This window comes from Betta splendens, chromosome 2 (assembly GCF_900634795.4).
Source record: "Betta splendens chromosome 2, fBetSpl5.4, whole genome shotgun sequence".
NCBI classification, from domain to species: domain Eukaryota; kingdom Metazoa; phylum Chordata; class Actinopteri; order Anabantiformes; family Osphronemidae; genus Betta; species Betta splendens.
Window position 1 is genome coordinate 8,366,756 of NC_040882.2, and position 24,509 is coordinate 8,391,264.

The window sequence follows — 24,509 nt, forward strand, 5'->3', positions numbered from 1 at the left end:
CTTTCCACACTGCTCAATTAAAGCGATGCCGAATTTCCCTTTTGCTGCTTTTGTCTTGAGCAACAGATGTTGTCTCTCTCCTCGCTGTGCATAGTGTGGTGGAAAGCGCCTCTTGTTCATGTCATTCTAGTGAGAACTCCCACTGCTTCCTGAGCGCCCCCCCCCTGTAGAATTGCAGTTGATGTGTTTACCCCGAATGTGGACAGCGGCGCCGCTCCACTGGTGCCAGCTTCTTCTTTGCTCGACATAAACCCTGTTTTTGAGCACTGATTAATCCTTTTTCGCCTGCCGTACGTCTGGTTGGTGTTCCAGCGCAGTAAAGGTTTGATTCGAGGCAACCAGTGTGTGTTCAGGGCGAGGTTTGCGCCTTCTGTGGCATTTTCTGAAGGAACCTTGAGTTTTTCGTGCTACAAGGAAAGCAGGATGAGTCACGATCAGCTGTGAATACTTGTCTGCCTTTGTCCTGTGAGTGGTTCCCAGTGCAGCGCTCGCTGATGCTGCGTGCGGATGTTCGTGTGCTTAGCTCTAATGACTCACTAATGAATCACAGGGGTGCTTCTTAGAAACCTTACGTAATCTCCCTTTAACTATCTCCAAATTTCTGATGTGAGCATCACTTCAGATGGGTGCCTCGCGCGGCCGCCGCCGTCGTCTTTGCTTTTCCTCGCCGGCGTCGGATGCGCGGAGGCCCGTGGGACGCGTCCCGCCTTTGTGTCTTATTGGGCAAAAGCTCAGCTGTTGGTGGAATGGAAAACGGGTCATGACGGAGCCTTTCTTTTGAAGTGAATTCGTCGTCGCTTTTTTTTCATCTGATTAAATGTCTTATAGTGGATGATGGTGATTTTCCAAATCCATTACCTGATAGCTGTGAGAACAGGCAATAATGTTCCAAAGAAATATACCGTATATATATTGTATTTCATGATTACTTTACACTTCATGGCTTTACTGTATGTTGTACGACTCTTAGCAAACTGCACCCGGCCAAGGTGGTCTTGATTTTTACTGGGCTGCAGGCAGAGTCAGCACCTGTGTACAGTACATAATATATGAACCCATTTGGCCCGCGAGGCGCCGGCGTTGAGCGTTGGACCAGGACGTCGTTCACGCAGGGCGCCGCTCGAACGCGCCGTGTCCTTTCAGGCTCGCGCCGCGGATCTGGCAGAATTTTCCCACTCGGCCTTTCATGAAATATAAAAGGATAAATGGCTTCTGCTGACTGTTAATTAGGCAGGTGAGAGCGAGAGGAGGGGAGGAGCGGGAAATGGAGGAACGCGGAGAGACGCTTTTCAAGCTCTTGTTGGGAAACTCGAGGCATGAACGGAGGGAACAGTGGGCTCTGGAAACCGGGCCCAGTTAATCAGCGCGCGCTCTTCATCCACTCCACTCCATTTTATTTTTTTTGTCTTCTAATGGATGTGGTTCCTCACTTATAGCTGATTAAATTTCAAACGCTGGAGTTGAACACGTGTGGATGCTCCTCTCGTCTCCCCGCTTGCTCTGCAGGACGGATCACGGCTCTGTGATGTGTCCTGACGGTCCAGTGCGTCGCTTCCCCTCCGCCTGGTGCAGATGCAGGATGATCGCGTGCAGCCCAGCAGCGCAGGCCGACTGCAGTGCACGTCTGCTTCTGCTAGACCGCTAATGCGTACGACTTGTAAACACTAAGTGCTTTGACGACGGGGCGATTCATTTATTTAATGCACGCACACGTTTGTGCTCTCGGTAGAAGAGAAAAATGCTGCTTTTGTCACATCTTTGTTGAAACAACCACCAACAGGGGATTCAAACCAACTTCCAGGCAGCAACCTGCTTCTTTAGCCTTGATTCTGCTGTTGCCGCCGCCGCTGCTGCCAAGTGTGATTTGTTGTGATGCTGCTTTCAATGTCGCATTGACATGTCACTCGTGGCCACACTTTCCCGTCTATCTTGACATTTTATTTATGCTCAGATCGAATTTGCAGCTGTAGCGGCGCGCTGATTACGACGTGCATTCTGGGAATAGCCGACGAGTTCTGCCGAGATCTTGAAAGAGCATATTCCAACGGTCGCATCAGCATATCACTCCTCGTCCCTCTGACAGTCGGCGTCTCAACACAACAGCAAGGTTTCACAAATTGCCACACAAATATTTGACTTAAGGACGCCTTCCTTTGCATCACAAATCTGCAGATTCACTCCAAGTAACTCAATGGATTCATTTCCCCCCACGCTGCCTTTTCTATATTGTGACTTTTTCCATACTGTGTTTTGAGAGACTCTATCGTTGAAAGTGGGAGGGGAACACAGGAAAAGGTCAAAGGTCACTCACAGACTTGTATAACAAATGTGTGACAGGGTTTGTTTCCTATTGTCAGTTATTGCATGTGTATCATGTCTTCACCTCGTCTTTTTCACCCATGAGAGGAACGTTGGCCAAAATAAAATGCCTTTTCATGTTATGACAGCATTGTGCTGGTAAAAGGCCTTTTTAATTTCAAACCAGCCCCACGTTGTACAAAAGCTATTCATTTAATAACATAGTTTGCAAAATTAGTATCACTTCCTCTCACAAAGGCTTATTGTGGAAAAGGCTTTGTTCCACTCGGCTTCGCTGCTACAGCGTGACAATCTGCTCTCCTCTGAGGTTGCACTTCATCGGCCGGCGAATAATAAGCGTAAACTACAGCAGAAACAGGTCTTGGAGTTACTCATCGGAGGGAGTTGTGTCATCTAATGAGATGAACAGACGATCACAAACCTCTGCAGCCACATTCAGGTTAGACACATGAATGTACTGGTGTTGTTGTGCAGCAAGTAGCAGATCTGATCTTGGTTTTCTTGCATTGCACCGATCCAGTCACCTTTTAATGATCACCGTGGTCTTTTGAATGTTCATGATGAAGGCACCCATTGTCACAGATGAATCCAGATTGCACTACAGCGGGTTCTGTGCAGTGGTGCAGGCAGGCAAACATCATCTAGCTCAGTCCTGGGTTTTTCAGTCAGAGTCTCATCAAGTTCTCATCAAACCATAAGGCACGTCTCAGCCACACAAAGAAGAGTCTCTCGCAGCGCCGCATCGGTAACAACTGTAGCCAATATCACACAGGCTCGCTCTCACACACACACCAGCCATCACTCTAAATGTCACGGGCTCAGCAGAACGCTCCATCGACGCCAAAGGTTCAGAGGCCCTGGGATCAATATTACATCATTTCTCTCAATTAGGGCATATTTATTCCCCTCAAGTTATTGTACATCTGCGAGTGATCCTATCTGCATTCCTGGCGAGTCTCCAGATAAGCAGAGGCCCTGGAGGGAGGGGAAGACAGAGTGGGATAAAGATGAAGTGAGAGAAGAGAGAATGAGCGAGGAACCAAGGTGGAGGGGAGGTTGTGGCGCACGGTTGAAGCGGCTGAGGGAAAAAGTGAGCGAAATCATTTAAGATTCACAGAGGGGATGAAATATGATGGTGTCTTACCTTGGGTTATTACAGATGAAAGTGGATACAAGGCAGCACACTGTCCCAAATGGTTAATATGCCCTGCAGCGTGGAGGCATAAATCCTGAATGTCACATTAGAGAGGGGGGTTAGCGGCGGCGATTGGAAGGGATTCTTGGCCAAGCAGCGCTCCCATCAGTGTTTTACATAAGTACCTTAATGAGGGGAACAGTCTGTGCAGGTTCTTCACTGGACCCGGTCGGCGCGCTGAACCCACGGCTGATTTCAACCCAGCAGCCGGGTGAAATCCACCGGCGCGTGTTCACGTGGCGGGTCTCGGCCTCCCGCCTTGTACCTGTCTCTGCAAACTAACGGGGAGCGTTTGCTCTCCTCAGCAGAGGAGCGGCGTCCAGAGCTGGAGCGCCTCGCGTCCGCGCAGGCGGTCTGTCAGAAAATGGCCGTTGACGCGCAGTTTACAGGAAGTCGCGTTTGCTTAATGCCCGGACCTGCTATGCGTCAGTGGATCAGAATGCAATTTGTTCTGGTAACATTTAAAGCAGCCTCCTCGTCTGCTGTGCTCCCGGGCTCATCTTGCAGCACATTGATTTATTTCACCTATGCTGCAGCGCTATAATCTCACTAAAGGTGCTTTTAATGACGGTGAAAGCATTGTTGTCCGCAGTCAGCATTCTACCCGTGGACAGAGGCGCTGATTTGATCAGTGGTAAAAGGAAAATTATTAAACAGCATTTTCGTGTGTTGACGTCGCTAACCGAAGCGATCATTTAAGGCGCGGAGGCAATTAGTTCTCTGGGCGCGGACGTTCTCATCCTCTCCTTCACAGTTCAACGTTAGGAGCCGACGCGACGAACATATCGCTCCTCTGGCGCTTGTTGACGTGTACCGGCCGTCCGAGCTGTCACTGGGCTTCGTTAAGCGTTCAGTATCCAGCTGTTGCCCTATCAGCATGTGACGTCAGAGCCGAGCCTCCTCCTGCAGGAACGGCCCCGTTCGGAGGCTGAGGTGTGTGTCGCCAGCAGCCACTCAGGGGCCTCCTGCTTTCCATTTAAACGCGGCTTTTAGTGCCACAGTCGGGCGGGATTTTCACAGCCATTAGCTTCAACCTCAGCACGGCGGTGTCACCTTGCTCCATTGTCAGCCACTGGTTAAAGAAACCGCGGGCGAGCCGACGACATATTAATCGCTTCGATTCCTATCGCTGAAAGCCGGAGAGGAAAACGAGCTGGCGTTCATGTTTATGCAAGACTCTCTGCCATCGCCTGAATGCAAAGCCTGCAAACTTCCCCCTCACCGCCGTCCCCTGGCGGCGCACGCGCGCCGCCCGCTTGAACTAATTGCCCTCGCCGCGCCGCCCGCCAGACAGGTGGCCGCGCTGGTTTCCTCCCGGCCGCGGTGCGTCGCGCTTGGACAGAGATCACAACGTCCCCCCGGTTCCCGGAGCGTGACCTTGGTTGGGCACCGCGCTGCCTTTGGCCTCACGTTGGTCTTTTGGGCCAGCTTGTGATTGTGTGCGCGCTTCTGCGGGAAAGACAAAGCGGGCGAGAGAGAGGGAGGGAGAGAGAGAGAGGAAGAGCAGCGTCTGATGTGTGGCCAGAGCGTTGGAGGGGCAGGGGGACAGTGGGGGGGGGGGGACGACTTTGGCAAATGGCATAAGAATATGGGAGCATCGAAACACGTAGGATGAGGTCGTTTACGGGTCTTTTACCGCCCCGCGCCGCCTCCTCGGGGGATTTGTATGTGCTGAGGCGCTGATCCGCTCAGATCTGTCTCCCTCCACATATATACAGTGCAGCGTTCATCTGCTTTGTGTCGGCCCACAGCGTCCGCCGCCGCGGACCTCGCCTGGGTCTGTGGGCGGTCGTGCTACCGGGAATGAGAATGTGTCAGATGAAATGCTGCGGATATTTGTCTCATAACTGCTGTGAGTCGGGCAGCACCTTGTGCCTATACCTTGGATAAAGAAACAATATTTTCCCCTCGGCAGTGGGAGGGATTATGGCGGTGTCAGGCAAGCCCCGGCCGCGCGGCAGACCAGAATAGAACAAGTGCACGTCGCTGCTGCTGCTGCTGCTGCTGCTGCTGCTGCTGCTGCTGTGCACATAGCGTGTCATTGCTACAACTTATTGATATTTACCACCGTGACATTTCTTGCTCTGATTATCTGCAGTGTTTTAGCCACTGGCATTTAATCTAAACAGTGTTCGACGTCGTGCGTGCTAAGCAGAAAATGTTCCCTTCCTATTATGTGTGAAATACTAGCAAATAATAAACATAATAAATGTATATAGCTGTACAAGTAATCCTATAATAATCATCCTGCCATCCGTCTATTATCTGCTTTGCTCGGTCACTGGATGAGAGGAGGACTAATTTAGTCCACACTGAAACTAGACTGGCTGCTGTCGCCTGTTTTCTCCCCTGAACACAGTTGGACCCAGTCACTGCATGCAGTCGCGAGCCACGGGGACCCACATGAGCAGGTTCTGGGTGAGCATCACAAGGTGCGCCCGCCAGTCTCAAATCCTAATTTGTTACTTCACAGCTCGACGTGCTGCTTTTTGGGAAGGCGGCGAGCGTCATGTTCCAGACAGTGAAGCCAAAGTGGCCAGAAACCGTTTCGCCGCACAAAAGGTTTCTCTCCGTTCCCGGTTCTCGCTCGGAGGAACGGCCGCGTCGTGCCAGCGGCGTTGGCGGCGCTCAGGGTTAATCTCTGAGACCCAGGCTAACTGTGACACGGAAGCTTCACTATTTCTTTATTTTGGCACACAAACACCAGACTAGTGAGTCTTCCTGCCAGCCACAGGCCAGGTAGGAGATATCGTGCATCCCTCCATGCGGTGACACTAATCTCACATTGATTTTAATTATGGCACAAGACAAAGTACTGTAGTGTGTGAGTGGGTCCCCGGTCCATTAGTTGCTGCTGCCGCTGCTTTGATGAGTGCGGATACATCAACGCACATTATACCAAAGTTCCTTTATTTGTTCATTTCTCTCCAGTTAATTGTGCTGAAGAGGATTTGCACCCTTTATATCATGGCATCATGCTTTTAGGTTCAGTTCACAAACTTGACTAGTGACTAGATGCAATTCTTCAATGCATCAATTGCCTCATACTATACTGTACGTTACTACTGACAGATGCCCCAACAAACAGTGGAAGCTCTCCCTGCGTGGCCCCTGCTGCCTCATTAGCTCGTCCTTCACTCAGCCTTTTCCATCGTCTCCCACTCTGACTCTCCTTGATACAGGACGAACGCTTCCATGAGCTCTATAATCATGGAAATCCAATGCTGTTATTCATGTCAAGTTCCTCTGATTGCCTGAGTGGCTGTGTTCATGCAGATGCATTATTCTCGACGAGTGAGTGTTTTTTCTGTATATTTTGGCTTCCTTAAAATGAAATGCATCTGTCTTCATCAGCGTGAGGTGAGGTTTCACATCAGCCTCAGCTGCCTATGGATCCACGTTCAGCTGTTGAGCAGAGTTGGGGAAACCTCCACAGACGGCACGAGAACGTTCTCCTGGAAAGGTCCAAACGTGGAGAGGGCAGACTTTACCGAGCAGCACTAAAGTAGGAGCTCACGCTCCGCACTCACTGTGCACCAGCGAATATCTTGAGTGGTGTTTGTTTAGCAGAGGTTGCCTGAGCTGTCTCGTCCTGATGTTGGTCTCATGCAGACGAGCACAATAAAAAGCCAGAGTTGCATCAGTTCTGGAGAAAAGTATACATGGGCTAAAATTTGGATTGGATTTGTGCCACTGGGGAAATTTATTAGGTGTCCCACCCAATATTGAGTTGTAGTCCATTTGCACAATCAATACCTTGTCTCTATCCAGTGGTGGCTTCAGTAGATAAGTAAGGTTCCCAGGATAAATTTAATTAGGCCATTTTGTGGGAGAAGCAGGTGGCACTGATATTTAGCACACTTTGTTGGACGTGTGAAAGAAAATCAGCACTAACCTATCAACACCAGGCAGCTCCAGAGTCCCCGGGCTGAGACACCGGGTGCTGCCAAGTCAGGCCTGCGCGTGTGTGTGTGCGTGTACACATCTGCTGCGTGTGCGTGCGTGCAGGTGGGCCTGCAGTGCTCTGTTGTGTAATGTGTGCGCGTGTCGAGTGTGAGGATTGTCCCAGTTTACCAGACCAAGGGCTATGACTCATCAGCTAATAAAGTAGAAAGCGACTGTGTGTGTGTGTGTGTGTGTGTGTGTGTGTGTGTGTGTGTGTGTGTGTGTGTGTGTGTGTGTGTGTGTGTCTCAGACAGGCAGAAAAACAAGCATGCCAGCGTGAGTCTCTGTGCCAGGATGTGCTCACCGTGCGTGTGTGTGCGTTCACTCGTAGCTGAACGTGTGTAAAAAGGGTAGCGGCACAGCACGAATGATTGTGAGCCACGGGGGGTGGTTTTAATGCTGTCAGCGCTGTACCTGGTGCATCCTCACACGCCTGCTTCTGTCTCCATCATGCCTTCAGATAAATACTTAAAGTTCCGCTCATTATTTCCCTTGTCACAGCCGCTCCAGCATTTTATGTTTATATGTTGACGCTACCTACAATAACGTTGTTACGAGACTAATAGAGACAATAACTTATGTTAATTTTTGTTCTCGGTGTGTTTACTTGAAGCTTATAGTTCATTAGCCACAATGCAGTTTGCATTATTATCAGTGCTCCACAGATTATAATGGAATCCAATTTTTGCACGTTGGATCAGGTCCAAAGTATGAAGCAGTGCTGTGTGGCCTTATTGCTAAACAGCAGCCGCGCGCTGCACTGGGATGAAGCACCTGCGCTCTGCATTAATGCAGACGGGATAACAGAATGACAGCATGAGTCTGCAAAGTAAAAGCAATAAAAGGTCAAATCTGTGATTTGTTTAGTCAATTCAGCATTTACTTACCTGACAAAAGGCACAGATTCTGTGCTGCAGCTGTATATATTTTAAAGCCGAAATGAACGAAACACTGATTTGTCATATTGTGTCATATTTATTGTAAAGTTACAGAAAACTTCTTGATTTAATCAAGAACGAAATACCAGCTGCTGGAAGTTTCCAAATCTTTTAAAGTAAAGCCTTTCTGATCTTTGCAGCACAGTTTCATTTCACATAATACGGCAAGAATCTCATCTTAGGCGTAATCGTAAAACCTTTTTGTTCCCTTTTAGCAGCAGGACGCGAAGGCAGCGAGTCTGAGAGCTGACAGGAAGAACAACACACACACACACACACACACACACACACACACACACAGAGTAGCAGCCACTTTCCACCGAATTTGTCTGACTCCTGGTCCTGGTTTTGGCTGTATTGATCCCTCCCTGTCAGGCTGGATGTCCAGCAGACACACTCTGATGGGCTGTTATGATTGTTACCATCTGAACTTGGCCTTTACCAGCTAATGTTAGTGCTTATTTTCTGAAGGTGGGTAATAATGTCAGCTAAATGTCAGTCACGCTGGAAAAAAAGCGGTTAGTGAGTCAGTGGCTGCGGCGGAGGCATGGCTGTCGGTGGCTCAGGTGCCTTTCATAGGCATCAACCTGTGACCAGAGCTGCAGCTGCTTTAGAATGTGGGCCAAGGAAATGGCAGTGATGTGCTTCAATAGCAGTAAAATGAGCGTGTTTAAATTTGAGACACTTAGGCTGGAGGTTGGCCTCAGCTCCATCTAAACGGGCTCATTTCTTCATATTTTACCATGGACTGTTGGCGAAGCTGCTTAAAAGCCAAACTGCACCCATTGAAGTTGTGAATTTGCATTTGGAGCCAACTGAAGCCACTAACGGAAACCTTCACACGCTGCTCGCTCAGAAAACTCGTCTTGGAATCACGACACTGTCTCCAGACGCCACGTAAATCGAGGGCATGCGCCTCATTGCAGCACGTCCTGCGTCATCTGCGATCCACGCAAACGGGTCTTCGGGCGAGCGATAGCTCGTCAGGGAGCGATAGCCGCATCCCCCTGCTCATCGTACAGCTGTCAGTCAGGCCCCCCCACCCCACCCCCACACCTGCTGCTGGAGAATACCAATGCTTCTCACCTCCTGGGGAGCTGTGTGTGTGTGTGTGTGTGTGTGTGTGTGTGTGTGTGTGTGTGTGTGTGTGTGTGTGTGTGTGTGTGTGTGTGTGTGTGTGTGTGTGTGCGTGCGTGCGTGCGTGCGTGCGTGCGTGCGCGCGCGTGCGTGCGTGTGTGTGTGTGTGCGTGTGTGTGTGTGTGCGCGTGTGTGTGTGTGTGTGCGTGTGCGCGTGCGCGTGCGTGCGTGCGGTGCAGATCACATGCACACAGATCGAGGAGCAGCCTTGCGATACCTCCTGTACAGTCTATGGTGGAGCTCCACCTTCCATACGTACTGTAAGGATGAATCCCGCTTTAGGAGACCTACAGTCATTTGCATCAGGATCGTCCCTGTATCATTTTCCCCCTCATCGCTGCATTCGCATAGATCGCCGTTAAGATTTCGTCGCCCTGTTTTACGCTCATCCAGAGGTAGATTAACAAGAGGACAGGCTTCTTCAAAGGGAAGGGACCGGCTCTGTCCTCACTGACCGTCTTGAATAACTCCCAGGCTCCAGTGGTTTGTTCTCCTTTGGGTTATTTCTGGGTCTCATTTTTTGGAATTTAAGTTTTGCCTGTCCTACTTACTGCATTCCCCAAAGTGAACGCAAGGCCTTTTTCAGCCTGATCCACTTTTTCCTCCATCTCTCTCTCTCACTCACTCACTGTCTATGATGAGTGGGCTGTGTTAGCGGCTCGTCTCAAAGTAGAGTTTGGGTTTTATAAATTGACCAATACTGTGGATATTTTTCAGCGCCTCTGCTGTACAGTATAAATGATGTCTGGTGCTCCATTTTGTTTCTATTTCCTTATTGTCGTGTTAGTACATTACACCAGTGAAAGGTAAAATTTTATTCCTGTCAACTCTAGGATGAGGATCAGAATTTTCTCCAGCTCTCACATCAGCAATCTGTTCATGCTAGTGCCCCCCCCCCCCCCCCCCCCCCCCCCCTCTCTCGAGCGCCCGTGCCATATTTTACTCTTCTCATCTCGTCTCCCCTAACATTTCATCCTTGCTCCCTCTCGTGTAGCTTCCCCTCTGCGGTCTGGTCCGTGTTTGTACCACATCATTAACGGCCGTTGTGGCTCCTTTCTCGCTGACCTTCTTTGCTTCTGTGCTCTTCATCTCAAGCTGTTAAAAATTGCTATGGTCTAATAGTTATGTTTTAAGAAACAGCAATCTGATACATCTAATTCATTTTAATCTGTGTCACATGGATTTTGGCTGATGGAATTACTGTCCTTCTGCAAACTACTATATGAATTACTATTTTCCTCTGGAAAACAACATTTCTTTTTACATGTTTGCTTTTTTATCTTAGTAAGCCATAGCCTCTATTGTGTGTACTAGTAAACACTGGATTGCAGTACTCAAACTGTAATACACAGTAGGACCTTTTAATTATAACTCGGCCCCAGGAAATGCAATTACTGGAGGAGTTGATACAAACAAAGGCGGTCACAAGACCCCAGGTTACGTAAAAAGGCCTTGAGGGAAAATATGTGTTGTAAGAGAAGGGAGCAGCCACATTCTGCTAGATAATGTCCAGTCACTGGCAAATAAGCTGCATGAGCTCAGGGCTGGATCTGTCCTCTGTCTAGACATCCGGACATTGCTGCCTCCTCTGGTACCGGACGGCGCTGCATGGACAGAACCGGGTCCGGGGGAGTAATAACAGCAGAGAGTGCAGTTCCTCTTAGACACTGCTGGTCTAACCTGCAGCCATGACTTTAAAATGCGCTTTGCTAGTCATCAGCGTTGTTTATATTCCACCTCCGGCTGATATTACGCCTTCCTCTCACTGTGGCCATTTTGTAGACTTTAATAGTGCTGAGCTGAAAAAGCTTCGCCCAACACATAGTCTGTCCCATTGCAGAGAGCAGACTCACAGTAGCGTTTAATGGAAAAGTTGTGGAGGACACTGCTCCCTGAAGGCCCGGCCAAGTTTTTCTTAACCAGGAACTATGGATGAATAAATGTATTTGCGTTCCCACACTGTTGCCTTTGACTGCAGGCGTCCCCTCTGGGAGCACAGAGGACTGCTAAACGCAGCCAAGCACCGGCACGGCCTGCGGTCCTACTGGAGCAGCCAATGCTTCCAGGCCTCTACGTGCCATCGCACTCTAACACAACACACACTCACACACACACACACGATGCTGCTCTACCTGACTGAGGAAATAACTTCTGTGCACGCTATGAGGCGGGGAATCGGCGCATGGCGTGAGAACAGTGCAGCCAGAACAGCTGAATTCATCGGCTGGTATTTCGTGATTAGTGGTTGTCTTCAGGTGATGTCATCACAGGCGCTGCAACCTGCAAGCTCCAGAAACTGCAACGAGGGAGATGGCGTTTTTTTTTTTTCCAAGTAGTGAAATGCGGTCAGCGCCTGGAGCGGTGAAAGAAGTGTGTCACCCTGTATAAAGGCAAAGAGGGCCACAGCCTGACGCCTGAGCATCCTTGTCGCGCACACACACACACACACGCACACACACACACACACACACACACACACACACACACACACACACACACACACACACACACACACACACACACACACACACTTCTTCTAGCTGACAATCCAGAACCCACATGTGCGCCCGCTGTCTGGTTCAGACCATTCAAAGACTTGACACACACATTATGTGGACTGGAAATAAGTAGGTGCTATTTTTTTTTGTGTGACTTGACTGTTAAACTCGTGGCCTGTGTGCGAGAGCGTCTCCCAGGGCGGGGCTGCAAGAAGCGCGGGTCGTCAGGGATCAGCTGAGCATCTTGATGAGGAATCACCGCAGGTTCTGTCCAATAGAATGGAACCTAAATTAGTGTAGACCATTTTTAAATCAAACCCATCTGAAAAATACAAACCGATAAAGGGACTTTTGAGCTGCCTTCGTGTGCATTTCTGCTCAAACATATGGAATAAGGAGAAATGTAATGTCGGTCTGACAGTCGCATCCTTTCAGTCCCAGAGATCGCTCCGTCTGAGGTAACAAAGCGTATAATTTCACATCCATGAATATTCACTTGGACGCTGTCTGCACTTAACCTTTCCTTTGCTCCTCTGCCTCTTTCTCTGGCTTTAATGCAGCTCCGCGGACAGACGCTCTCCCACCTCTCCGTTCTCCTCTGTTATTGCCATCTGCTGCAACATTAAGTCTCTTTTGATCAGCGAGGGGCAATCATTAATTACACATGCAAGTGGAAGCGCGCGGGCAACTTAATGGACTGCTCTTCCACTGGATTCAGACGCGTTGTTTTCCAAAAAATGGTTGATGGTAATTATGGCTCCATTTTGTCACACAGTGTGAAAGATAATGGTGCCCAGTGTTTGTCCTCAAAATCTTTGCTGCAATTATAACCCAATGTTAATCAATTTCATCACGGAGGCAAACAATGCAAAACAAGTGAGGTCACGAAACAATGGAGTGAAAATAAAAAGAGACTTAGCCAGGAGTTGTTGTGCACTTCAGCTGGAGGAACATGAACGGCTTCCATTAATTGGTAAATATATACATTTTATTCACTGTGCTGTTTGTTGTATGCAAATAAATGATTTGCTGTTCTGCTCTGCAATTAAGCATAATTACAAATATCAGAGAATGAGTATTTATGTAAGAGGCAAAGAAGTGACAACCTTGAGAGCGCTAATATATCCAAGAAGTGCTTTTTGCTTCTGTGAACATGACCTCCCTCCGGTGTCCAGAGCCGCAGTTTGACCCTGACATGTCACCCACGCCATATTGGAGGTCTCCATCACCTTAATGGGCTGTTAAGCATCATTACAGCCTCTGTGGCCTGAGCTAAAACACACCCAAGGTTATCGATTCAAGGTGCTCAGGCGGCTCCGCGCATCACAGGACACAATAGCAACTGATTTAGAGAGTAATGGGTGAAACAAAGTTAAGTAGTTCAGCATTAATCAAACGGCAGTAAAGAAAATTTGTTGTCGTGGGTTCATGTGGAAGATGAATGCAGACAACAGTTAAATGAAGGGACCTTAAGGAGACTCATTATTGGATGGAGATCGATCCGGTCATCAGTGTTGTTACAGTGTGATACTCGCTGGAACTCTGAAGACCCAGAGTCACCTTGTAGCATGAAGTTGTCAACTGTCACTCACTGGCGCTTTGGGAGAAATCAATGTTACACCGGGACAGATCCACGTCCTTGTTTCTGCTTTCATCGCATCATGCTAATGCAGCGTATTCATCACAGCTTTCTGCACTCATCCACACACGGCACGCGTTAGAAACCATTGCTTTGTCAGTCAGAAGCTGCAGCTTCATCTCAGATGCTGGTGGAAGTAGCTGAACTCAAACCCTCCCAGCTTCTAAATGACAAAGCACGTGTCATCCTATTAATCAGCACTGTACTGTACGAAGGCAAGGTCAAGAACAATAGGGCAGTGTCTTTACAGTAGCTTTGCCTCAGTATAACTATAACTAGAGGGGGTTTCCTGCTCAATGACACCTAGCTTAATAATGTAGTTCTTACTGTACCATTTAGGAGCCACAGCCATTTTAATTCACACCGTTTACAAACTAAATGGGGTTTTAGAAGGTTGATAGTTAGGAAATTGTGCAACACAAGACGTAGTTTTCAGCCTTATACGATGTGCAGTTGTTAGTCGAAGATGTTCTGTAACATTTCGATATGATCCCTCCCGTCGAGCTGTAGGAGACCACAGGCCCTAAACTAATGAGGTAACAGGTTTCAGACCTAACAGACAGGGAGCGACAATAGCATTTATCTGGAGTCATGTTTTTGGCAACATGACTAATCAAATGCACCCCGGTATGTTGGTGTGCAGCAACTCCTGCAGGAAATCTCCAAGTTCTAGCTTTCTGCCAAATCAATCAGTTTTGAGACGTTCTTCCCCCTCAGGATGTCAGGAACACACATTCTGTGTGATTCAATGACAATGACTAGGGCTGTGACAACTCTTGAATTATCTATAGCCACAGGTAGACATTGACAGAATTTGAAGGACTTTCCTATCGAGCCAAATACACCCAGGGATAGAAAATTCGGATTATCCCTGGGTTATAATGGTCCAGCTGGAGGGCGACGGCTCATTCGTGGCTTCCCTGCTAATGCAGGCTGCACTTCACAGTCGTAACACAGGGATCCGCTCAAACCAGGTCTAGGGAACGGAGATCAACCTGCACACAGTTCTTGTTCTTTGTTAATTATGAATTGATACTGACTTTTGCTGTTTTTTTATATTATTATTGGTCGCAGTTCAAGCCACACATTGGAAATTAGTGCCTGAATGAATATATAGTGCCTCAGTTAGGTTTCTGTGGTGTGTGTGCTTGTGTGTGTTCGCTGGCATGCTTCATGCTTCTGCTTCTAACCATAGGGTCAGTTTCTGAACAGACTTTCTTACATTTCTTCAGTAACTCAGTTGGGCTGGTGCCAGAGACACGACTTTCTCGGTGAAGCGCTCGTTCTTCTGTGCCGCTTGCTTTTAGACGACCTCTGGCTGTTCTCAAACTCTCGGGTCGGACTTTTCACATGGATTGTGTAATTGCCTTAATACTGAACGATATCTGCTAAAGACAGCAGTGTGGACCTGGTGGCAGCTGTGTAATTAAAGCACATTTACTCGACGGCTTCACCGCGTGACCGGCTCCACCGCAGAGTGGTGATGTGTGAGGACGGATCACTGACACAGAGCCACCGTGGGCTGATCACACGTCGCCTTGTACTTCTCTCACTCACTGAATGTCTTGAACGTCTCATTTTGTCATACTGAGCCGTCAGCCCCATTTATACAAATGGTCCCAACCTTCAGCTTGGCCACTCCAGCTCTGACTCAGATTGGGTATTTACTCTAATTTGTCATGGCCTCACTAGTCACATGATGCAGTTGATAAATACTGGGCTACTTTAAATCACTTCATATATGAGCTGGAATTTCTCCTTGACAACATTTGCGATATTTCCTCATAATACAGTGTTTCTGACAGAACTTTCTGCCTTCACCTGTAGCACCAGCAGAAGCACGGCCGCTTCTATTGGACGCCTTTTCCTCAAGCCCATATTATTATTATTATTCCTGGTTTCCTATTGAATAGCAAGGCCAAAAGTGTGCAGCCGCACATTCAGCCTGTTCTTTTCTTTAGAAGTCCCTGCTTCCCGTTCGCCGCTTTATACCTTCACACCTGAGAACCAAGTTTTGCGAGCGAAGCCTGAAGAGACGTTGAATGGCTCTACTACAAGAGCTGAGGGACGCGGTCGCCTGCTGTGTGCAGCTGCTGTGGGCTCACACAAAAAGCAGCATTTATTTTAACACTTTTAATATCATCATTATCTATTAAATCAATACTAAGAAATCCTATTAAGCTGAATAATTTGTTGAATATACTGAATCCTCAATTATATTTTCCATATTGCTGTGACTACATTAAAGGCACCTTGCTTTATTTTTTAGACAGAACATTGAATGTCCAACAATGTATTCGGGGGAAGAATCTTGTTTTGCAGTTATGCTAGATTGTTAACGTGGAACATCAAAGTGACCCAGTTCTTCATTAATTCTGCTGCGCCGTGCTAAAATTTGACCAAAGTCCTTATTATGGAGCACAGAATGAGTCTGCGCTGCAGCAGATTACACAGCGCTCCTCAAACAATGGAGCGTGCAAGGGGCTCCGCCAGCCCGCTAATTTAGCCTGCACCTGTGGGGGGTAACCTGCCCCGCGGATAGCGAGTGGCAGTGACTAAGGTATTTGCGCTTATCAGAAAGTACAGTAGCACCTATGGAGTGTGCAGCTACGGCCTGTAAACAGCAGATGCAGTTGGCGTTGGGTTGACAAGTCAACTGATTGGGGAGTTGATGAGGCTGTGAGGACACGATGCCAAAGCCTGGCCTGCAGCTCCCGATTCATTGTGTGTGTGTGTGTGTGTGTGTGTGTGTGTGTGTGTGTGTGTGTGTGTGTGTGTGTGTGTGTGTGTGTGTGTGTGTGTGTGTGTGTGTGTGTGTGTGTGTGCGCAGCACATCAGTCCTACTGGAGCAGGTACTGTAGCCGTTCCACTCCGTTGGACTCCATTCACTGTACGTTACGCGCTACATCTGATAGAAATGTTGTTTCCCGTTTAGAGGCTCCGTTCTGCTCCCCGGCAAATTTTTTCTAATGATGGTGTCTTTAAAGCCCAATTTATTACAAACAGACCTTTTGCTCTGGAAAAGAAAATAATGGACTCACTGGAGGAAACTTTGCCTCTGCTCCACTCGCTCTATAATTTTCCTTTATTAGACCGCTGCGACCGCGGCCGCCACAGGAGTGTCAGAAACTCATAACGCTCTCAATTAACGATCCTTTTTTCTGTTTTTGGAAGTATTCTCAACCTGATTACCAAACACACTTTTTTTCTCTTCAGTGAGGAGAATCCAAAGAATGGCATCTCTTTTATTATAATTATTCAGTGCAGGATTGATTTAAACGCTGCTTTTGTTATTTCATCCACTGTGTTATTTTGGCATCGGGGATATTTATTGTGAGAAGAAAGAAAATATCCGTAACACAACTTTCTGCTGTAGCTGCGTGGAGCAGATACAAGATTAAAGCAAATTAGCAGAATAGAACATTACCCTGGTGAGTAGTAATTGTGTTTATTTTTTAATTTGCCTCACGGTGAAGCGATTGAATATTGCCCGTCGAGTTGAAAAGCAGGAGGTGAGGCAAAGGATAAACAAACATTAGCGATTATTGGAAAAAAAAACAAAAAAAAACACGCGACTAAAAGGACAGCAGGAGCCGAGATTGTGTCCACTGTTTAATCAGACTGAATTCTGTTAGTGGAAGCCGCCTCGCGTGCCGAGCGCGGCGGCAGCTGAGGCTTTTGATCATTACCGCGCGGATTTAAATAGACGAGGTAAAGCAAACAAGCTTCCCCGTTTCTTTGTCCAGGCCAATATTGAGGTTTCGCACCTGCTCATTAGTTTATTCAAGACTTGATTTCACGCAATCAGCTTCATCTGGATTCGCACCACGCTGAATTATCTCATCCGGGGGAAAATTTAGAAAATACTTGGTTGCAGAGTTTTTGCATCGCCGTGTAGATCCTCCACAAAGGTTACCTGGCAACTGGAAAAAGGGCCAGCCCGCGCCTGTAGCCGGAATGATTTTAGGCCCAGACATCATTAAATTCTTTAAACTCACTTTGAGCCTTTAAGCGCACTCCTCTGGAACTCTTAGGTCCACTTGTCTGCTTGATAAGACCTTTATGAGACTATATTTCATGTTTTACCAGGGCACCGCTGAGTGTCAGAGGTAATACAGGCTGGCAGTGATATAGGAGTCTGGTTTGCAGAGATTACAGCGCAGTCGAGAAAACAAAGTAGTTAATAAGAAACTCGATTACAGTAATGGCGCGATGCGCTGTGAAATGTGGGACAAAGTCACTCTTTATTTATTTTTTTTTTTAGAGGCATTTGACAGAATAAGAAAAAATAGAGACACTTTGCACATACAGTAGTTTAGAATTTAGAAACAGCTACAAGAGCATGGCCCTGCCACTTTGCTGTAGGGGTGCGATGTCTGACTTCATACAGGTCATTCACAGGCAGCTGCTGCCTGAAACATGCCATGTGACGTTCGCAGCAGTGGTTTTCTGAACTCGTTGAGTTTGTTACATGGGAGCAGGCGAGCGTCATTGATCATATCTGTGAGCTGTGACTATATTGCATTCGTGGCATCTGGACGTCTAACTCGCCTGTTTCGCCCCCCGTCCAGGTGGCTCCATTTGCATATTACATTGAGATTTGGGGCATCACCAGCGATGCTGTGTTGCAGTGTTCCAGTATTTTTCATGAACTCATATTTACCTTTCATCCTACTGACGTGAACAGGACGTCTTAGCACTAGTTCAAGGGTATTTTTTATTAAAGAAATCTAGCTTTTTATTATTAGATGTGATCTGACTCCTGTACATCTGTTATTGAAGCACTCATTAAAATACATCTTTGTCTATATTCAGTCTGATTATTGGGAGGACACACTTTCTTATTGTCAAATCTCAGTTTATTCCCATCACTGTGTGAGAAGCATGGAGGAGCTGCCTCATATACTGCACATGTTTAAAGGAACTGAATAAGTTTGAGAACAGGGCCGTGTTTATACAGTTAGCCACCCACACCCAGCACCCAGCTCTCCTCTGTTCTTCTCTGCTCCTTCAGAGGGAGGAGGGAACGTGGGCCGATCTTGACCTTTCCGAGCACACACCCCTCCCACACACACACACGCAACTCTGTGTGTGTGTGTGTGTGTGTGTGTGTGTGTGTGTGTGTGTGTGTGTGTGTGTGTGTGTGTGTGTGTGTGTGTGTGTGTGTGTGTGTGTGTGGCCTGAGCTTCGGAGCCAGAGGACTCTGCGTCGGCTTTATCCCTGACTCCATGCACCCCCCTACGCCACTTGAAAGTCAGCCACCTCTGACCCAGCGGTACCAGTATGGGAGATCCAGTACAGCCACTGTGGAGAGGTCGACCGCCTGGTTCAGCACAAAAGAAGCAAGCGGCAGAAGATTGTTGTCGTGTTCGCTCCAGCACAGTTTATTTTCGAACTGTGCAATCAGCTGCAGCAGCGTCGTTAGCATATAGATTTTACTGCAGTAAAAAAAAGGGGGCATGCGTGCAGATTTTGGTGTCTCCACCCAGGACACTCTACTTTCACACTTTCCCAACTTCACCAAGAGAATACAATTAACTGAAGTTCTCTCACACTGTAAACAAATTATACTGCTTTTATTTTTTTAGCTTTTGCTCAAACCTCCACTGTCTCACTCTTCCTCATTAATTTGGGGCTCACCACAGCTGAGGGCAATAATTGCTTCCAGTATTCTCTGTGCAGTATGCTATGGGCTTCATTTTCTATATGTAGGTGAGACGAACCGCTGTGATGGGATCTGCATTATTAATGTTAGCGCTCATTTGATGTTGTGTTGCAGGAGGTAAAGCCGCTCCTCTGGAATTCTCTTTATCACCGTTTAAAAATAGGCCGCTTAATATGTAAATATGCAAACACGAGTGTGTGCGTGCGCCTCGTTGCATCGGTGAGTCCGTCGAATGTAAAGACCGACCTGTGATTTAGCATGTTCGCGCGCTCCTTCGTTCACGTGCGACGCGGCCGCTTGGCGACAATGAGAAGTGACAGAAAAGAGAATAGCACTCTCATTTGCAGCCAGGGTTGGTTGGCTCCGTGAGGCCTCCAGCTCCCCGGTGACAGAGTCCTTATTTCTGGGAAGATGGGCCTGTAATCGGACTCATATACTTCACACCCCGTCCATGTAATTGGGCTCCGGGCCGCAGATTTAACCAGCGCTGCCAATCACTTCATTGAGAGGGATATAGGCAGAACGTGAAACGGAGTAATGAGTCTGTTTGAGCCGGGGCCTGCCACGTGGAAACAGGCTTTCAAGGAAAATAGCACCTTGTTGACAATTAGACTTGAAATTTTGAGATCTTCACAAACCTCAATTTTGAGTGCAGCCTTTGTTGCTTTTGAGGCTTTTGAGCAGCGTAGCACCAGCTTATAGCGTTTCCTTTTTGCGTTTGATTTCTCGCCTCTTGTAACATTGTTAAAAGTAGGGCTGTCAAAGTAACACATTAACTTTCATTAATTAAATGCACAAAAACAACACATGCAACTGGTGCACCATCGAAATTGCCCTGGCCTCGGTGACTTTGCACTGTATATTAGTGAGCCCGCTTTGCTTTGGAAATGGAAGATTTACGTGCAAAAAGCAGCAACATGTTCTCTGTAGTCTCTGCAGAAAATAAGGTTTTTGGAAAATCTGGTATCATTCACCTTAACGCAAAGCATTTGGTTAACTACATGCAGAGCATCTAAGTAAATAAATAAATCTTTGAATCTCTGTAATTCCATGCACACTTAGATAACGGTATCTGAACGCAAACATTTACTTACAGGTGAAAGCCTGAAAAAGAGGTCTCAGATTTACACCGCAGTTATTTTTTGTGCCTGTTAAACCATGGTAGGTTTTACAGTGAGGACATTTCGAACCAGATGTCTGAAAATATCAGCAGAGGTCAAATGCGATGCCCAAGGAAGTGCAGAAAAGTTCCCAAGATGATAGTTGGAATAGTTTAGAGTCCTAGCGACCAGCAGGACCGACTGCGATGCTTTACGTTGTTGTTTCAGACATCTACTCCAGAAAGTTGTGTTGCTGGTGAGATGTACAGATGTGACTTTATTTAGTACTTTCGAGCAGCATTTAGAGCTGTGCTGTAACCGTTAAAAGCAGCTGTTACTCCACATAAATATCTGAAAACAGTAAGACTGGACAGAAACCAGCTTTGTGGTTGTCTGTGTTGCCAGAGAGGGAGCTGTACGTGTGTATGTAATCACAAAAGGGCCTAAAGAATGGAGCCTTCATTACAGTAGAGTCTGTAATTGGGCTAATTTGAGCTAACTTTGCCTGTTTACCTGCGTGTGAGTCTCCTGACCCGTCCTGCCTCTGGAGTCTGACAGAACACCCCGAGAGTCTGCACCGTCACACACAGACCGGTGATTACGATGCTGTAACTACTGTGACACATATTTGTAGCCTTTCGGATAATTAGATGAGTCAGCAGCTGTTCTGTCCCACGTGTGGCCTTTGGTTTTACCTACATGCCGCAGGAACACGAGGCGCCCTGGTGACACAGACGTGTGCGTTCCGATGTGACCCCGTGCTGCTGCAGACACACACACACACACACACACACACACACACACACACACACACACACACGCGCGCGTAGACGTACGCAGGAACAGGCATAGCGCTGCCGCCGAGGCCTCAGCGACGTAAATTATCTGCCCAGATTGCTTTTCTGGAGTTAATCATCTCCTTTTATGTTATTCATTTATCAGCGCTTATTGTTTGTCAAAGTAATGCAGTCGCCGCGTGATATGAAGTGGAATGTAAATTTTGTTTGGGCAACTCATCGCTATGCGCCAAAAGGAGGTGGCCGCGCCGCAGGATTTACATTTACAATTACAGTCATGATACAATCATCTCTCATCATAATTCCTCTGCCCAGGATGTCAACTCCGATAGAGAACAGGCGTCACGCGCCGCATACCAAGCGGCTGCTCGGCAGGCCTGGCACCCGCTCCCGGCCCGTGATTTACGCCACGCAGCCTCCTCCCTCCCTCCCTCCCTCGCGTGTCGCTCTGCTTCCGTGTGCCTCCACTTCCTAATGCCTCGTCTCACCGTTGCCCCTGCAGCGAGTGCGGCCTGGTGCGAGCCGCCATTTAGCGCGGTGGTGGATGGAGGCAGACGCACAGCGGAGCGGAGGGGCTCGTTATGGCTTTGGTTAAGAGTGGAGCCGTGTGGCGGCTGTGGTGTCAGGCTGTGATACAGTATGTCATCTTGTCTGTTATGGGTTTGTTTTTTTTTTCCAGGAACAAACAATCTTAATAGGTTGAGTCAGCAAAGAGCCTTGTGTGTTGCAGTGATTTTTATGTAGGATGAACAAAATATGAAGATGTACAAGAAAGCTTCCCTCAGCCAACACGTGGACACCCCCACACACAACAGACCTCCAGTTAAAGTTCCCATCACAGCCCTATTATGTCTTCCACATTTGTTTTGTGTGGAGTTGAATTGTTGTTGTGATGCATTCACGTGCTGCTGGGAAACAGCTGCTTCTCTTCACATTGTGTTACGGAAGATTAAACCTTGAAGGAGGCCAACGCAAATACACGGTGTCATGGAAATAATGGTAATAATGCGAGTGTAAGAGTGAATCAAGCATCAGTCGGTGCGTATGAATGTACAGCCGACGGACGGAGAACCGGCTGAAGGTCCGGCTGAAGCCTGTGCTGCTCAGACGGTTGGAGTGTCCTTGAATGAGCACTAAAACATGAAGACACATGAATCCTTGGATGACTGTGTTTATGTTTCAGCTCTTTGTCACAGAATACATTTGCAGTCAAGTGTTTATCTCTGCTGGAAAATGGAGCTGCAGCACGCGTCCATTGATTCAGCGCGCCGTATGTAGTGTTCTGACCCAACGCAGGAGCAGCAAACATCGTCCTTCTGCATCTCTCTGCGTCTGCACAGCTTAAATCTTCCATTTTCCACTTTGGATACTTGGAAACCATTTTAAATTCGTACACTCAACTGTGATGCTGAGGAAGTCGGGGGAATGTCTGCAAATGACTGTAGATGCGGTGTTCGTGATTCACCAATGGACTCTTGGATTAGTAACAAACATGCTTGTGAGTGTATGGAGGAGTGTGCGGTGGTGATCCGTTTCTCTTTATAGACTCGCTTCCTCTCGTCATAACGGCAGCTGTCACGGTGAGTAAAAATGCACCGTTCCGTCTGCATGGGGGGGGGGGAGTGTAAGCCTGTATGCGCTCCCGTGCATACAGAGCGGACGCGTAAAACCTCTGAGGAGATCCGCACGCCTTTCATTATTTTTATTCAGCAGCCATCACTCGGCTTTAGCGGGAGGCTGTGCGGCAGTCTGCTTGTTAAATCACACGAATTGGACAGTTTCATCTTTGATATCTTCTGTGTCTTCCCGCTGATTCGCACTTTTTAACTTCGACCAGGGAATTGTTGAAATGCACCGCAGGAATCGCTGGAAGTACCCTCTACCTCAGCAGTTATGAGGCGAAACATGCAAAACATGTCTCGCTGGATTATCAAGAAGTCTTCTGTCCTTTATAATGGCTGGCGCTCAGGTGTGGGGTCTCTGTAACGCAGCCCCTGAACGCAGCACACGCGTGGATCTGCATCTGATCCCTCCGCTCTGTTTGTGCAGAACAGCTGACGGGGGGACTTCCTCCGTCGACTCCGCCGGCGCCGAAATCTCAGCAATGGCTTCTGCGTTGGAGACGCCGGCGATGATTTCATGCTCAGAACTGCGGGGACAGGAGAGCCGAGCGTTTGGTCTCACTTTCGCGTGGCGCTGGAGTGCACTCGCAGCCAATTTCCCTTTGTGTTGCCGTGCCCTGTTGATCTTATCGGGGGGGAAAAGCTCGAGCGCAAATCCGGCAAAAGCAGCTTTATTTTAATGTCACAGGTATTAGATTTGCTGAAGAGCGAGTATTGAAATTGGCTTGAACTTGGCACGTTTTAAGGGGCTCCGCATCCGTTCTGCTTGTGGTGCAGATCTGGTTTGGGGAAATGAGTTTCCCCCCCACCACCCCCCACACCCTGTGCTCGTCTGGCTCTCTTGCTTTTCATTCTCATTTATTTATTTTTTTAAAGCCTTCTCCATCTCCAGTCGTACTTCCGCTGAACCTCGCACGCTGTCTGACAAGAGTTTTATGCTAATGCGAGCAGTTAGGAGGGAGGATGACAAGGGACGGGGATTCATCCAGCAGACGTCTTGTACTGGTAGCGTGTAGAACAGAGCTCCTCGCCTCATTTGAGGTTTAAACCATTCCTTTTTTTTTTGTGGGTCTAAAATGCTCGTCTTAAGGCCTAATTATACATGAGCCGTGAGAAAGTAACAATGTGAAGTACAAGGGCTGAAGAAATGTCCTTTCTGTTCCTCGCATGTCTCAGTGAAACGCACACGGATTAAGGAGAACGGGAGGAGAGCATTAACAATAACAAACGCCAATCGATACGAGCCATTAGTCATGTTATTTAAGCAGGATCTCGTCCTGGTGATATGTTCTTTGTGAGTGCGTCTTCCGTGCACCAGCGGCACCACGGCTCAGTTTGGAGGAAACTGGAGAAAGCTAATTAATTTCTCGCCCTACTTCGTGTCCAGACCCGCGCGATTATGAGGCCTGAAGGTCTGGACACGTTTTGCTGGGTAATTCATCTCTGCCATTTTCTGCAAATATCAAAGTGGTGTCGTGAGGAAATGTTTCCGTGTAAACACGGCATTTGTATCAGCCGCTCCCGTGAGTGATTTACCGGCCTCTATTGTTCGGCCTCATCAACCTCGTCGGGTTTTTACAAATGAGAACAGGTTCCCGGGGCCCGTCGTGCGTTTGGGGTTGCGCTGTAGAACATTCGCCCTGGATTTTCAGAG

The 24,509-nt window shown here is 47.9% G+C and overlaps 1 protein-coding gene across 5 annotated transcripts in view; it reads left to right on the plus strand.

Annotated features, from left to right (window-relative positions):
• The window catches only part of LOC114850611 (interleukin-1 receptor accessory protein-like 1), a 203,412-nt gene that overhangs the window by 139,865 nt on the left and 39,038 nt on the right, over window positions 1–24,509 (plus strand). The window lies entirely within an intron of this gene.